General features: G+C 48.0%; 1 pseudogene; it reads right to left on the reverse strand.

Moving 5' to 3' along the window:
* Window positions 1–2,082: 2,082 nt before the first annotated feature.
* Window positions 2,083–15,645, reverse strand: LOC113879578 (annotated as a pseudogene).
* Between the last annotated feature and the right edge of the window lie 593 nt (window positions 15,646–16,238).

The following is a 16,238-nucleotide window of genomic DNA, read 5'->3' on the forward strand; positions in this document are numbered from 1 at the left end:
TTTGTGGCCATGTGTTATTAAAATCCTCCATTATCTGATGATGGGCTTCCTCTGTCACAGATGTCTCAGACGCCATCCGCTGGGTGAATGAGGGCTTGTGGTCACTCTGGCCACACAGTCTCCATAGACTGTCAAGGGGCACTGTATGGCTGCCCCAGCTGGGGGCCCCTTTGTCCTACTCTTGCTGCCCCCAAGCTAGGTCTAGAGAAGGCCAACCCAGTGAGAAGCTACTTTCCAACTTTGTCTCACATCTGAGGAACTAGTCTTCCAGCCTAGGCAGGTCACTCAGTGTTTCCAGTGCTAGTGCTCATGGCTCACATCCTCATGAGAGAGTATTTGAGCTGGGGACACAGGTCCCCTGCCACTGGAAGTGACATGATACCATGCTCCCAAGGATGGACACAAGGGCCATTGGGTGAACTTCTGCCCTCCTTGCTTGGAGGCACTGTTCCTCCAGCCCGTGCCTTCTCCCCACTCAGGTGTGGGATGTGGGAGAGCAGGAGAGGGACCTTTTTCATAGTGAGACCCTCTCAGCAAAGCAAGTCTTTAACAAAGCTGGGCCTTGTTCAGGTTTGGAGGATGTGGCTGAGAGTCTGCTGGACAGGAAGCACATTTAAAGGGCTTCCTGCAGTGTCAGGCCTACATAGCAATTAAATGTGGAGCACGGACCTGACTGAGCTGGCGACTCCGGATCCTGCAGGCTGAATGCCGAATCCCGAACATTGGAAGATTGTCTGGAACCATAGGACATGCCTGTTCCCTCAGCTGAGACAGTCCCCCTCAAGACTCAGGTTCCTCCTCCTGCTCTCTAGCAGCTATCAGACTGCAGCCACTCCCCATGATGAGCCCTGAGGAAACTTGGGAAGGAGAATAGCTGCCCTCTGGCAGCTATAATACTGTAGCCACTCCCCATGGTGAGCTCTGAGGAAACTCAGGAAGGAGGAGAATACTTGCCCTCTACCAGCCACTAGACTGCAGTCACTCCCCATTATGAACCCTGAGGAAACTCAGGAAGGAGAAGGCAGGATGCTGGTCCCAGATGGTGAGGTGTGTATCAGAGGGAATGATTTCAATGAGGTGACTCTTGCATCTTTCCATAAATACAAAAGTGCTTAATTCGTTAACTTTAGATGCTGCTTCCTGGGTCTGAAGCCCTAAAAGATTATCTCTGAATAAAACATAACTCTCAACACTTAGATTGTAAATATTTTTATGTCTACACATGTAGACACTTTACAAAGAACAACAAAAGACAAATCTCAACATTCGAAACACTGGCACTGATGATGGACATTCCCCAAAAGATGCAACTGATGGAGCAATTAGAATGCTCATCACCCCTTTTTCCATAAGATTGTGGAATTCCATAAGACAGTGGGGAATTATAGGGAAGAATAAACCTGACTCCATGTTGGATCTTTTAATCTTTGCTTCCTGTTGATTTGTTTACTAAAAGGATACTGTCCATACATAATGGCCTGCCTCAGGTAACCCTGCCCTTCTGCTTTTGTTCAGGACCTGTCCACCTGTGGATGGCTACAGAAAGGAAGAAATTAACACTTCTTGGTCTGCCAGCTCTCCAAGTAAAGTCATATTCTTTGCCTCAAGACCTTGCCTTTGATTTATTGGCCTGTCGTGGGGTAAGCAGAGTGAGCTTGGACTCCATGATAATCCCACATGCCTTGCAGTCAAAAAACCAAAACATAAACAGAAGCAATATTGTAACAAATTCAATAAAGACTTTGAAAATGGATCATATCAAAAAGATCTGAAACCAAAAACTGAAAAGAACTCGGTGGTCGTCTGAAATATTTAGAAAAGAAAATGGTGCCCCTCATGCCAGTACCCCCTGAAGTCACACAGGGGACACAACCTAGGGGAGGTCCCTTCTCTCGTCCAGGGGACTGTCATACCAGCCACCATTTCTCCCTGCCCATGATAAACACACTGTAACGAGGGTCATTGGCACCTGGGCCAGTAATGCTGTGAACACCTGGATTCCTTGTCCTTGTGAGATTTGATGTGAAGATAACACAGAAAGAGAACCAGCCAAGAAGGATCTGGTCAGGAGTAAACTCCTCTTCACTGGGACCCTGTGAGACCCAAGCACTTGCTCTGCTCACCCTGCACCGACTTTGGGGAACTGGCCTTTGTCATTCTCTGGGCAGAAGGTCTACCTCCTGAAACCCAGGTGAGCACTGGGGACAGCAGCACCTCCACCTGAGGTCCAGAGAGGGTGTCCTGAACAGGGCCTAACCGTTCAGTGAGGCCAGCCCTTGTCCACACTGCACTGACCTGATGCAGGATCTTGGGTTCCCTGGCATCCAGCATGCCCATTGTCCACCCCAGCTTGAGGCGTCTTGAGAGCCCCTCACTGGCAGGCAACCAGAAGTAGAAAACTGCACACCCAGCAAGAAGGAGAAGCAGGCGGGGCAGGGTTCCAGCTTGGAGTGTCCAAGGTCTCTTTGGTTCTCTGAGAACACCCAGCCCTGCCTGCCATGGCTTTTCTCCTCTTTAGTATGTGTCTCTTTGTGGTTAATGTTGCCAGATACCTTCCTCTGGAAGAGAAGGCTCTGTGACCATGAGGAGGCGCCGTAGTCCGGAACACAGGAAGCTTGAGAAGTAACTGCCCTGAGCCCTGAATATACTGCAAGTTAAATCTGCACCAACCTAGGCCAAGATTCCAACAGATTCTCTGTGGAAACGCTTTTCACGTCCAACAAGAGAAGGCTTGTTAACCCATAGCCCAACCCCAAGACATGAAACAGGTTGTAACCACAGAAACTGCAGGGAAGGTGTTTGAGAGGCTTTTTCTTAGGCATCTTCCCTGAGGTCCCCTGAAGTTACTGGACCTGGAGTAGGGCACTCAGCACTTCTCTCCTCACTGCAGGCTGGACAGCAACCCCCCAACCTCACAGCCTCCACTCCTTCACCTCCCTCTGAGTTGAGTGGAAACTTCTCATTCATGAGGCCAAAGCGCAGTCTTCTTGGTGAGCAGAGCAGAGGCTGGTGGGAATGTGGGTGGAGGCTCAAAGCTCTTGTGGAAGAAAAACATGTATGCGTATATGGTGGCCTTATGCTGTAGTAGTTGGTATTGCCTACACATTTATGGGTGGCTTTTAGTTTCCCTATTTTCTAAGTTTCTTTTTTTATGACCAACTGCATATTATTAGAAAATTTTTGCTATCAAGCATGAGAAGTTGCCAAATAAGATGTTTAAGTTTACTGAAATGTTGTAGGAGTTTTCTTTTGGTGACAGAAGAACAGCCTCCTACTTTTAAATGTTTATTTAATTGACTGCACTAAGTCTTAGTTCTGGAGAAGGAAATGGCAACCCACTCCAGTGTTCTTGCTTGGAGAATCTCAGGGATGGAGGAGCCTGGTGGGCTGCCGTCTATGGGGTCGCATGGAGTCCGACACGACTGAAGCGACTTAGCAGCAGCAGCAGCAGCAGATCTTAGTTCTGGCATGCAGGATCTTCATTTGCAGCATAAGAGGATCTAGTTCTCTGACCAGGGATTGAGCCTGGGTTCCCCTGCACTGGGAGGTAAGAGTCTTAGCCACTGGAGCATCAGGGAATGCAGCAACCTTCTAAATTTTTTCTTTTTAAGATTTATTTATTTATTTTTGGCTATGCTGGGTCTTTGTTGCTGTGTGGGCTTTTCTCTAGTTGCGGCAAATGAGGGCTACTCTCTAGTTTATGTGTGCTCGAACTTCTCATTGTGGTAGCTTCTTGTTGCAGAGCATGGGCTCTAGGGCACATGGGCTTCAGTAGTTGTGCACAGGCTTAGTTGCTCCATGGCATGTGGGATCTTCCCAGATTAGGGGTTGAACCTGTGTCTCCTGCATTGGCAGGTGGATTCTTAACCACTGCACCACCAAGGAAATTGCCCACCTCACGCCCCACCCGCCAACCTCCTACTTTAAAAGAGGACTAAAAACAGCCTGTTTAGTAAGTTTTCAGGAGTCTGAGCTTTGAGGTGAGCGTCTGTGGTGTCATTCTCCCAAAGGCAGCTCAGCTTCAGATATCGGCTGGGTTCATGGGCGCGGTGATCAGGACAGATCTGGTGGCTGAAGACAGGCTTACCCTCTGGTGCTTCGCCCTCACCTGCTCAGCTAGGGTCCCTGAGCCATGGCAGCGAAGCAGAGCAGCAAGCAGGTGGGGCTGGTACAGCTGTGGGACCGCTGTGGTCAGAATGGATCATACGGTGGAGGCAGGACTGCTGCAGTCAAGAATGGAGTGTGCAGTGGAGGCAGCTGGCCATCCTGTCCCATGACTGCTGGTGTCCTGTGTGCCCATGCAGGGCAGTCACGGTGTCAGGTGGAGTTCGGGCTAGTGTTGTGGGGACCGGAAAGGGCCTTAGGCAGCTCACATCCCCATTCTCTGCCCCCCGCCCCCGCCTCGCTCCCCCTGGCTCCTCTTCAGATCATGGTTCATGGCTGCTAGCTGCTCCCTGGGCCTGGGATGGTGTGTAGACCACCAAGCCCCTTGCTCGAGGTGAGCTGAGACCCCAAGCTCTGGGGTCACACACCATTGTTGCCACCATGCAGGTCATCCCACTTCTGTGAGGGAGGGCCTATGCAGGGCTGTGGGTGATGGGGGATTTGGGGATGTTGTGGGCTGGCCCAGGAGTGGGGAGAGGAAAGGAGGAGAGAGAGAACCCTTGAACTGCTCAGCCTTCCAGGAAATCCCAGGCCCAGCTCTGGTGAGAGGTGCAGTTGAGGAGCCCTTTCAAGTTTCTGGGTCCCCCTTCCCACCATATTTCAGTTGAAGCCCCTCTGCCTGCTCCATCCCTAACTCTCCCTCCTGTGGCTCCTGCTGAAAGCCGCAGGAGATGAGAGTTTATGCTGCTTTCACAGACAAACGTGTTCCTTTAAGAAAGCATGAAAGAAATGCGAAAATAATAGCGGGAGGTTATTATTGACAGGTTCATGTAGAGATGCTTCACAAGTCTGGCACAAGGAAGGGACTAAGAGCTGTTGCCCCTGGTCCTGGGGTTTGCCCCCGCCCACCCTAGCCTATGCTCCCCTTGGTGTCTTCTGGCAACTAGGCAGACTTAAACCTCCTGAACACATCCTGAAAGGATCAGGTCAGGGAAGAACTCGTTTCACAGATGGGAGGGTGTGGTCCACTCTTTACAAACACCTTCGCTTCCTCTCTGTATTGGAACTCAGTTCTGGGTCTAAGCAAGCATGGCTTCCTGTCTGGGTCAGCACCCTCACTTACCTCTTGCCTTACTCACAGGTGAGAGGCTTTGTGTCCACTTCTTCCCCACGTGCATCCTGCTCACTTCCATTGCTGGGGCCCCGGGACCTGTACTGTGCACATCTGCTCTGCTCTGCTCACAGCGCACCCCATGGGCCATAAGATTTCACTCTTAAAAGGTAAGTGTAAGGGTAAAATACTCCATAGTTAAGAATTTCAAGGTGGCAACAGCGTTGACAGAAGCACGAGAGCTCAGGTACAAGGCTCATGTGTTAGACAAGCTGCTGTGTGGGCTTCAAGACACTCCATGTAGAGGGTGGGGTGGGGGTGGTCAGGGAGGTTCTGAGACACTCAGCTCACCCGGTTCCTGCACAGCCAACTCCAGGCTCTATTCTTGGCAGGGTGGGTGACAGTCGGCACTGCCTGCCTGTGTGGAGGGGCTCAGAGGCTGCCCAGCTCAGCAGGAATGGCAGTGAGGGGAAGGAAGGGCACCCTCCCTTAGCATTCCTGACTTCACACCTCCTTGTTAGGGCAGCTGAGTGCCTGAATGGCCCCTCCTGTGTCTAGCTCTGAAGATATAGAAGAAGTGGGCATGAAGGACATGCAGGATGTAACAGAGGACAGCAAAGGCGAGGCTTGCATTCTCAGCCAGCCTCTGCCAGATTCTGCCTGTGCTTATGCATCAGACCAAGACGCTGGCTGTGGCTCAGATCATGAACTCCTTATTGCAAAATTCAGACTTAAATTGAAGAAAATAGGGAAAACCACTAGACCATTCAAATATGACCTAACCCCTTACGATTATACAGTGGAAGTGACAAATAGATTCAAGGGATTAGATCTGATAGAGTGCCTGAAGAACCGTTAGATGGAGGTTCATGACATTGTGCAGGAGGCAGTGATCAAGATCATCCCCAAGAAAAAGAAATGCAAAAAGGCAAAGTGGTTGTCTGAGGAGGCCTTACAAATAGCTGAGAAAAGAAGAGAAGCTAAAGTCAAAGGAGAAAAGGAAAGATATACCCATCTAAATGAAGAGTTCCAAAGAATAGCAAGGAGAGATAAGAAAGCCTTCCTAAGTGATCAATGCAGAGAAATAAAGGGAAACAACAGAATGGGAAAGACTAGAGATCTCTTCAAGAAAATTAGAGATACTAAGGGAACATTTCATGCAAAGATGGGCACAGTAAAGGACAGAAATGGTATGGACCTAACAGAAGCAGAAGATATTAAGAAGACGTGGCAAGAATACACAGAAGGACTATACAAAAAATAATCACGATGGTGTGATCACTCACCTAGAGCCAGACATCCTGGAATATGAAGTGAAGTGAGCCTTAGGAAGCATCACTAAGAACGCTAGTGGAGGTGATGGGATTCCAGCTGAGCTATTTCAAGTTCTAAAAGATGATGCTGTGAAAGTGCTGCAGTCAGTATGCCAGCAAATTTTGAAAACTCACCAGTGGCCACAGGACCGGAAGAGGTCAGTTTTCATTCCAATCCCAAAGAAAGGCAATGCCAAAGAATGCTCAAACCACTGCACAATTGCACTCATCTCACACGCTAGCAAAGTAATGCTCAAAATTCTCCAAACGAGGCTTCAACAATACATGAACTGAGAACTTTCAGATGTTCAAGCTGGATTTAGAAAAGGCAGAGGAACCAGAGATCAAATTGCCAACATCTGTTGGATCTTTGAAAAAGCAAGAGAGTTCCAGAAAAACATCTACTTCTGCTTTATTGACTACGTGGACCACAACAAACTGTGGAAAATACTTAAGAGATGAGAATACCAGAGAATACCTGCCTCCTGAGAAATCTGTATGTAAATCAAGAAGCAACAGTTAGAACCGGACATGGAACAATGGACTGGTTCAAAATTGGGAAACGAGTACGTAAAGGCTGTATATTGTGACCCTGCCTATTTAACTTATATGCAGAGTGAAAGTGAAAGTCACTCAGTTGTGTCCAACTATTTGCGACCCCATGGACTATACAGTCCATGGAATTTTCCAGGCTAGAATACTGGAGTGGGTAGCTGTTCCGTACCTTCTCCAGGGAATCATCCCAACCCAGGGATTGAACCTAGGTCTCCTGCATTGCATGCAGATTCTTTACCAGCTGAGCCACTAGGGAAGCCCTATATATGCAGAATACATCATGCGAAATGCTGAGCTGGATGAAGCACAAGTTGGAATCAAGATTGCCAGGAGAAATATCAATAATCTCAGATATACAGATGACACCACCCTTAAGGCAGAAAGCGAAGAAGAACTGAAAAGTGTCTTGATGAAAGTGAAAGTAGAGAGTGAAAAAGCTGGCTTGAAACTCAGCATTCGGAAAACTAAGATCATAGCATCTGGTCCCAGCACTTCATGGCAAATAGATGGGGAAATAATGGAAACAGTGACTTTATTTTCTTGGGCTCCAAAATCACTGCAGATCGTGACTGCAGCTATGAAATTAAAAGACACTTGCTTCTTGGAAGAGAAGCTATGACCAACCCAGACAGCATATTAAAATGCAGAGACATTGCCAACAAAGGTCCATCTAGTGAAAGCTATGGTTTTTCCAGTAGTCAGGTATGGATGTGAGAGTTGGGACTGGAAAGAAGGCTGAGTGCCAAAGAATTTACACTTTTGAACTGTGGTGTTTGAGAGAACTCTTGAGAGTCCCTTGGACTGCAAGGAGATCAAACCAGTCCATCCTAAAGGAAATCAGTCCTGAATATTCATTGGAAGGACAGATGCTGAAGCTGGAAACTCCAATACTTTGGCCACCTGATACGAAGAACTAACTCATTGGAAAAGACCCTGATGCTGGGAAAGACTGAGGCAGGAGAAGGGGACAACAGGGGGTGAGATGATTGGATAGCATCACTGACTCAATGTATATGAGTTTGAGCAAGCTCTGGGAGTTGGTGATGTACAAGGGAGCCTGGTGTGCTGCAGTCCATAGGGTCACAAAGAGTTGGACATGACTGAGCGACTGAACTGAACTGAAGACGCTGGTGCTACCATCCTATATCACACATGAGACTAGAGGCACAGAGAGGCTGAGCACCTTGCCCCAGGTCACACAGCTGGTGATAGCAGAGCTGAGAACTGGCCCACTGTGGTTGAATCTGGAGTCTAGATGCTGTTATGACCTGAGGGAGCAGCAAAGACAGAGTAAGGGAGAAACAGATGGCCCAGACTTAGCCAGGCATACATGTATGCACACACATACACACATGTGCACATGACCTTCGCCTTTGAGGCTACAAGGAGTCAGAGGAAACCAGAGGGCAACCAGGAGAGGCCAAAGGAGGGTGGAGGTCTATTAGGAGGAAGACCATACTTCCCAGGAGACCAGGGAAGTCCCTTCTTTGGTGAGTCTGTCTCAAACCCTAGATTCCTCTCGCTGGACCCAGGAACTGACTGTGCAGTGACCTAACTGAGTTGACTCCAGACTTATGCTTTCCCAGTGGTTCAGCTCCCACTGGACCCCACTGCTCTCAGTAATGGGGGGAATGAGATATATAGTCTGGGCTTCAGATTTGTTTGGAGACAAAATTTATTAAAACAGGAGTACAAAAAACCCATGAAGGGAATTGGCATGAACATCTCCGGAACACTTAAGAAATCATCTGCTGTTTATCTACCTCCTCTCCTGTCATGAAAGTGGAAGGTCTATTTAATCAATTCTGTGCTCATCACACTCTTTATTTTAAAAAAAATGTATTTATTTATTTGGCTGCACTGGGTCTTAATTGCAGCATGTGGGATCTAGTTCCCCAGTCAGGTATTGAACATGGGTGTTTGCATTGGCAGCATTATGTCTTAGCCACTGGACCACCAGGGAAGTCTCTCATCACAGTCTTGGGGAGTGTAACGGATCACAGACCTCCTCTGAGGCCCCCTCAGAGTTGAAGTATGTGATGGCTACAGTAATCCTCCTCTGGCTAAGATGTGGTTTATTGGTAATGACTTACTCAACTTCCCCGCAAACATAGGGCTTCTCCCCTGTGTGTGTCGTCTGGTGTCTGATGAGAGTTGACTTCTCACTGAAGCTTTGCTCACACTCCCTGCAAACATAGGGCTTCTCCCCTGTGTGTGTCCTCTGGTGCTTGATGTGACTGAAGCCTCACTCACACTCCCTGCAAACAAAGGGCTTCTCCCCTATGTGTGTCCTCTGGGGTCTGATGAGAGGTGACTTCTCACTGAAGTTTCGCCCACACTCCCTGCAAGCATAGGGTTTTTCCCCAGTGTGTATCCTCTGGTGTGTGATGAGACTTGACCTATCCTTGGAGTCTTGCCCACACTCTTAACTCTCATAATTGTTAAAACTCCTGCCCCCATACATAATTTGCCTGTGTCCTCTGTATTCACTTTCTGGCCTGTGCTGGGCTCTTGCATCATTCTCTCGCTTACCCAGGTATCCCCCATTTGTCCTTTGGGTGAGTAGGAAGAGGCCCTTGAAACTCTCCTCAGCCTTACGCTTTTCAGCAAAGGTTGGGGCCTTTCCTTGACCTCTCCATCCTCAGGTTTGTCTCTCCAGCTGTGTGGATCAGAATATTGCTGATGATGATTTTGATTGCCTGGGCAGGAATCCTTTGTTTGGAGGCGGTCTCTTCCAGATGTTCTCAGGAGGATATGAGAGGGGTGATTACGTTCAGCATGTTGGCTGAGGAATTTCTGACTGGAGAAGGCCAGGGAGCAGGAGGCACATGGGTGGATTTTGGGCTTTGGTTCTGCTGAAAGAGGAAGCTTTTGGTCAGGTAGCTGGTTTGTCATGGTAAAGCCTGCCTCACTAATCATCTTAGTGCTGACAGTGCAAGATCTGTCTCCCACCAAGTGTTCCTTTACAGTCCGCTTTTCCATTCCATTCTTATTCTCTGCATCTTCTACAGAAATCCAGGAAGCCTGTGTCAAGGACCTTTTCTACAAATCCCCAGACTAGGGACCTTCCAGTAGCATCAGAGGCAGTGTCTCTCCTGATAGAGGTGGATCTGCAGGGACCTTTCCCTACGTATAAGTATCTGAAAATTCATGTCACAGTGGTCACAGGTATTTTATCGTACTGAGAGAGAAGACTTTTGATGACTTAGGTGGAATCATCCTGAGTGGCTCCCTGTGAGGGGAAAAGGTCTATTTAAGTTAGGAGTGCCCAGCCTAGAGCTCTCTGAATATGGGAGGCAGCATAGGGGGTGATGCTTTAGCATGTGCAAGTAAAGCTGAATTTGAGGGTCCTCATTCAAAAAGCATCTTTTGTGTCTGGGTCTCTACATGAAGTGGGATTCAGACTGGATGAGACCGAGTGGCCCAGGTCCCATGGACTAGAGGTCTCTGGTTCCTGCTGCCCCCATTGGTTCATGAATTGCTTCTCTCTCAGTTTTCCATAAATCATAAAATGAAGATGTGTTCTTTCTCAAGCCTCATGAGTATTCATACCTCATCTATTTAATTCAGTCTAGTCCATTTAACGGAGAAGACAGTGGCACCCCACTCCAGTACTCTTGCCTGGAAAATTCCATGGATGGAGGAGCCTTGTAGGCTGCAGTCCATGGGGTCGCTAGGAGTCGGATACGACTGAGTGACTTCACTTTATTTTTTCAGTTTCCTGCATTGGAGAAGGAAATGGCAACCCACTCCAGTGTTCTTGCCTGGAGAATCCCAGGGACGGGGGAGCCTGGTGGGCTGCCTTCTATGGGGTCGCACAGAGTAGGACACAACTGAAGCGGCTTAGCAGCAGCAGCAGTCCATTTAAAATGCACTAGGAAGTCCTGTTTAAAAATACATCTCCATCCAGACTCTTCACATCCTGCTGCTGCTGCTGCTAAGTCACTTCAGTCGTGTCCGACTCTGTGCGACCCCATAGACAGCAGCCCACCAGGCTCCCCCGTCCCTGGGATTCTCCAGGCAAGAACACAGGAGTGGGTTGCCATTTTCTTCTCCAATGAGTGAAAGTGAAGACTCTCAGTCATGTCTGACTCTTAGCAACCCCATGGACTGTAGCCTACCAGGCTCCTCCGTCCATGGGATTTTCCAGGCAAGAGTACTGGAATGGGTTGCCATTCTTCACGCCCTGACTCCCATGCTTCTTTAGCCAGCCCACTGTCCCCTCTCGTCTGGCAATGAACTGACCTCTGAAGGGATTCCCCACTGCTGTCTCTTCCCAAAAATGAACCGAAGCATCGTCTTAGAACAGAGAACATGCCACTTGAAGCTGAAAGCTGCATGGTTGTTCGATGTTACCCTGGAAGATTCCAGGTGCCTGCAAATGGACATGGGCCCTGAGGCTTCCATGTTCCATCCATCCTCCTTCGTCTCCCTCTGTACTTCCTCCTACAACCACTGGCATGGCCTCTCTTCCCAGCCCTGGGGCTATGGCACTGGCTGCTCCCCTGCCTTGAATCCATTCCCACAAGTGTTACCTCTGGAGAGACCCTGCCCCACCATCCTCTGCCACACCCCACCCGCTGCTCACACTGATCCGAGGTCCTTTTCCTGGACTGGTTTTTCTTATAGCAACCAGCAGCCTGTCTGGTATTAAGCATATATTGCCCCAGAAGGTGGTTCTGTCTATTTCAGGGCATGGAGCCTAGTCTGGCACAGAGTATGAACTCACATGACAATGAACTGAAACAGTGACTGAATGCATATCAGTGTACACATGTCACTTAGAAGTGTGGAGGAAATGAGGAAGAAACAGCTAAAGGTGAGAGAGCTGGTAGGTGCTAGAAAATTTGCTTTCTGCCTCTAAGCCTTTCAGCAAAATGTGATGTCATGTATTTTTTGCATGAAATATTAGAAATGAGAACAAAAAGTTTTAATATAATTTTTTCCTAAAAGTCATATGAAATGAATCAATTTCTGAGGCATTTTAATTGAGACTTGACTGACTTTACACTGGATTGTACTCTGCTTCAGAGCCAGACCAGGGAAGCTCCCTAGGATGGGGTGGGGTGCTTGAAGAGTAGCCCTCACCTCTGCTGGCCATGAGCTCACTCTTCCACCTGCTGCCGCACTTGATGCTGAGCTCTTGGCTGTACTTGTCCCCATACCAGACCAGCAGCTCACAGCCTGGCCTGACCACCGGGCAGGTTTGGTAGAAGATCTGCCGGTGACTCAGGAAGGCTACCAGGTTCTGCTCCTTGTTGTCCCGGGCACAGTTCACATACCTGGGGTTGAGGCTGGGAAAGAGAAACCACAAGTGATGAGTCCCTTCCACCTGTCAGACCTGATCCCGGCTCCTGGCCTTCAGTCTCTGAGGCCGCCACAGCCCCCACCACCCCTCCTGGGGACTTTCTGTTCACACTTTTGACCGCACCATGTGAATTTCTATCTCCAAATCCTATTTCCGGTCCTATTCCTGGCTGGAATGCTTTTCTCTCCTTACCTAATTAGCCATTTTCCAGAGCCCAGTTCCACGTTTGTCTTCACCTGGACTGACCATAAGACTGGTGACCGCTAGCTCCTCTAAACTCAAAGTTCTCTTTCATTCCACAGAACTTGTTACTTCTAGGCTAGCATGCAATCCTTAGCACTCACCCCAGCCTGCCTTCTTTTCCGAGGCCCTCCAGTCTCCCCACATGTATACAGGGTCCCATTCACTTGCCAACCCTTTCCTGTGGAAACTTGGAGCGTGCTCTGACTTAGCTCGAGACACAGAACAGTAATACTCACTTTCTGCCTCCCCTGATGAAAGGTCCTCAGAGAAAGGTCCTGACCCCCATTCCTTCCCAGGCCTCAGGGCCCACTTCTCACTAGAGCTTAGCCTGGGGAGGTTGCTTCCCTCATGGGCTCAAGGTCCCTCATGTTAGGTTATCCTGGCACTGTACAGTTCTTCAAAAGTAGAAAAGTTAAGGTTACATATTCCTAAAATCAATTGGTTAATTTCCATCTGAAGTGTATCCTCCAAAAGACATGGGTTGTGTGATCTGCTTCAATAATGAACTCTACTGTTTTGGAACACAGAAAGTGGTTGGTAAGGGTCAGTTAGGTGAGTTAAAGTGTCCTTGGTGAATCTAGACTCCTCAGGTTGTTTTCAAGTACCCCAGTTTTGTTGAGCATAGAGACTTATATTTTGAGGGCATATACTACATTTTTATTTCTTTCATTCTATTGTCTTTTGAAAGGAAATAACACAGTATGGTGGAAAAAGAGGAAAGATGTGAAAGCTATTGAAGGAGGCTAGTTGAGAAGGAAGGGGGTGTGGGCTTGAAGGAGGAGCGATCTTCATACCTGCAGGCTCACTGTACTCACCTCATCCATTTGGCCCAAGACGTGTCCTTTCCATCCACATACTCATAGCAGTTTCTCCCTTTGGTGATCTGAGTGTCAGAAAAAGGATTAAAAACTTTCTTCTCTTTTTCTTTTTTGGTGGGAGGTAACAGAAGAATTATTTCCCTTTGCTATCATTAGTGCACTTCAGCCTGCATGAATTCAGTTGTCAGTCGTGACCATGTGGTAAGCTCCTTAATCATCACCTCCATGTCTGAGTCTGTTGGTGCACTCAGGGCAAGGACTCCACATGGGAGAAGCCACTTCTGTGTGCCTGTACCACTGTGCTCCCACCTCTCTTCTGATCTGTAGATAGAAGTCCCGTGTTCACACACAGTGCACACAGTACACAGGGCTGGCCATGTTATCCTCATCCATGTCCTCACATGTAGACATGAGCTCCCCCACCACATGCAGCAGTGATTGGAGGTCAGAGGACAGGGGATGAGGGGTGTTCTCACCAGCCAGGAGTAACCACTGTTGGCAGCCTCTTCATCGTCTATGATCTGGCCCTTGTAGGAGCCAAAGTGCAGGCCCAGTGGCAGATCAGACACCTCGTTCCACACTCCAGGTACAGCCTCAGGGATGCCTGATGGTCTGATACTTAACCCAGCAGGCAGACTGAGGGCTAAGCGATTGACATGCCCCTTTTCCACTGCACAGTCTTTTACAAAGGTCGGGAGCCCGTGAACAGCACAGCTTTTGATGAAGTTCTGACACTTCTCACAATCTGGAGGCGAGAGCAACGGAGATGAGGGGAGGTATAGTGATGTTGCTGGTCATAAAGAACTTCAGAATGAACCGGGGCGCTCATGGCATTTGGCCTTGATCCTGTACCCCAAGTCATAAGAGGAAAGGGATGATTGGGGGACCAAATGGTGAGGTTTTATTATTGTGCCAAGGCCTCATAACTGCTTCTCTGTGAATGGGCCCGTGGTGTCACTCACAGAGTAGTCGTCATCCTGGGGCTCGCTGACCTCTTGGAACATGTGGCTCACTCTTTCTCGTAGACTGTACATCTTCACTTCATGCTCCTTTCAGATGGACCCATGGGGTCACTCACAGAGGTAGTCATCGTCCTGGGGCTCGCTGACCTCTTGGGACACATGGCTTGCTCTTTCTCGTAGACTGTACATCTTCTCTTCAGTCTCCTTTCAAATAGGCCCATGGGGTCACTCACAGAGGTAGTCGTCGTCCTGGGGCTCGCTGACCTCTTGGTACACATGGCTCGCTCTTTCTCGTAGACTGTACATCTTCACTTCAGTCTCCTTTTGAATGGGCCCATGGGGTGGGTCACAGAGGTAGTTGTCGTCCTGGGGCTCGCTGACCTCTTGGTACACATAGCTCACTCTTTCTCATAGGCTGTGCATCTTCACTTCAGTCTCCTTTCTTCTGAGTTCTGAGTTGGAGAAGAGAAGCTGAGCAAGGCTGGTGGGGTCTGGAGAGTTAGATCCTGTTTGATCAGAAACTGTGGTATCACCCACCTGTTCCTCTGTATACTTTGTTAAAAATTTTTTTACATTTATTTAAAATTTTTTTATGTATGGATTTTTATTTGTTAATGTTATTTATTTATTGGCCGCACTGCATGGCATGTGGGATCTTAGTTCCCTGACCTGGAATGGAACCCAGCCTCCTGCAGTGGAAGCACGGAGTCTTAACCACCAGGAAAGTCCCTTCTCTATACTTTGTTTTTTCTCCCTTTAACTACTGGTTCAGAGAAACTGAGGCTACACACTGACTAAAAGATGCCCAGTTTAATGTTAGCATCCTGTACTTACTGTTAGTAGGTTTAATTTCCCAACGTCCTTACTTAGAAAATAGTTCACAGACACATCTACTCAGAAAATATATGTTGAGGGCACATTACAGATAAGGCATTGTGCAGAGGCCTGGGCATAAACACTAACAAAGCATGGCCCTATTGTCACAGCTGGATTTATTGAACAACTTCAATGTGTCAACACTTCTATATTTAATTTAATGCTTTTGAACACTTTTCAGTGTGTTTGAAAGCAATAAGAAGATTGCTTATCTTCACTTTACAGATAAGCAGTCAGAACCTCAGAAAATTTGTAAGATTTTCCTTTCCAAAGGCCACAGTGCTACCTTTAGGTCTCAGATCAGTCCAGCTTAAACCCACACCTACCCAAAGTCTACCCTACATACCTGGGCCATAGTTATTAGCCTTTCTAGAGGAATTAGAGGAAGTGAAGTACCCAAATTATTTCCTCTTACCCACTTTTTGTCTAGGGTGCTGTTCAGAGGTACTTGCTTCTCTGGGAGGGGGCACTGTATCTGGGCCTGCTTGGGGCCACTTGTCTTCAGCAATTTTGATGCTCCTGGCAATTCCTTCAAACTAGATTTGTTACTTACTAGTGCCCTGGACATTCCCTTCTGTGTGAGAGTCACATAGTAAAAGACAACATACATTTCTTTAGTTCTTTAGAACTTTATGAAATGTTTTCCCAAGCATGATTTTAGTTAATACTTTGACAATTCTTGGAAATATCCAGTTTTGGGAGGGGAGGAGGAGTGGAGAGGGAGTCTGAACACTGGAGTGTAAATAAAGGACCTAAGTGGGTAGTGAATCAAAACTAGAACTCATATCTTAAAGTTCTTTCCCTTCAACTTTCTCCATAAAAGTGAGAGCAAGGCAGGGGGAATAGCTGGAGAATCAACAAGGTCAGGAAAGAAGAGGGTAAGGGCTCAGAGAAAACTGGGGTGGGGGGTGGGGTTTCTTTTAAATAGTGCCCCTTTGATGAATGAGG

Source organism: Bos indicus x Bos taurus, chromosome 21, assembly GCF_003369695.1.
Source record: "Bos indicus x Bos taurus breed Angus x Brahman F1 hybrid chromosome 21, Bos_hybrid_MaternalHap_v2.0, whole genome shotgun sequence".
NCBI classification, from domain to species: domain Eukaryota; kingdom Metazoa; phylum Chordata; class Mammalia; order Artiodactyla; family Bovidae; genus Bos; species Bos indicus x Bos taurus.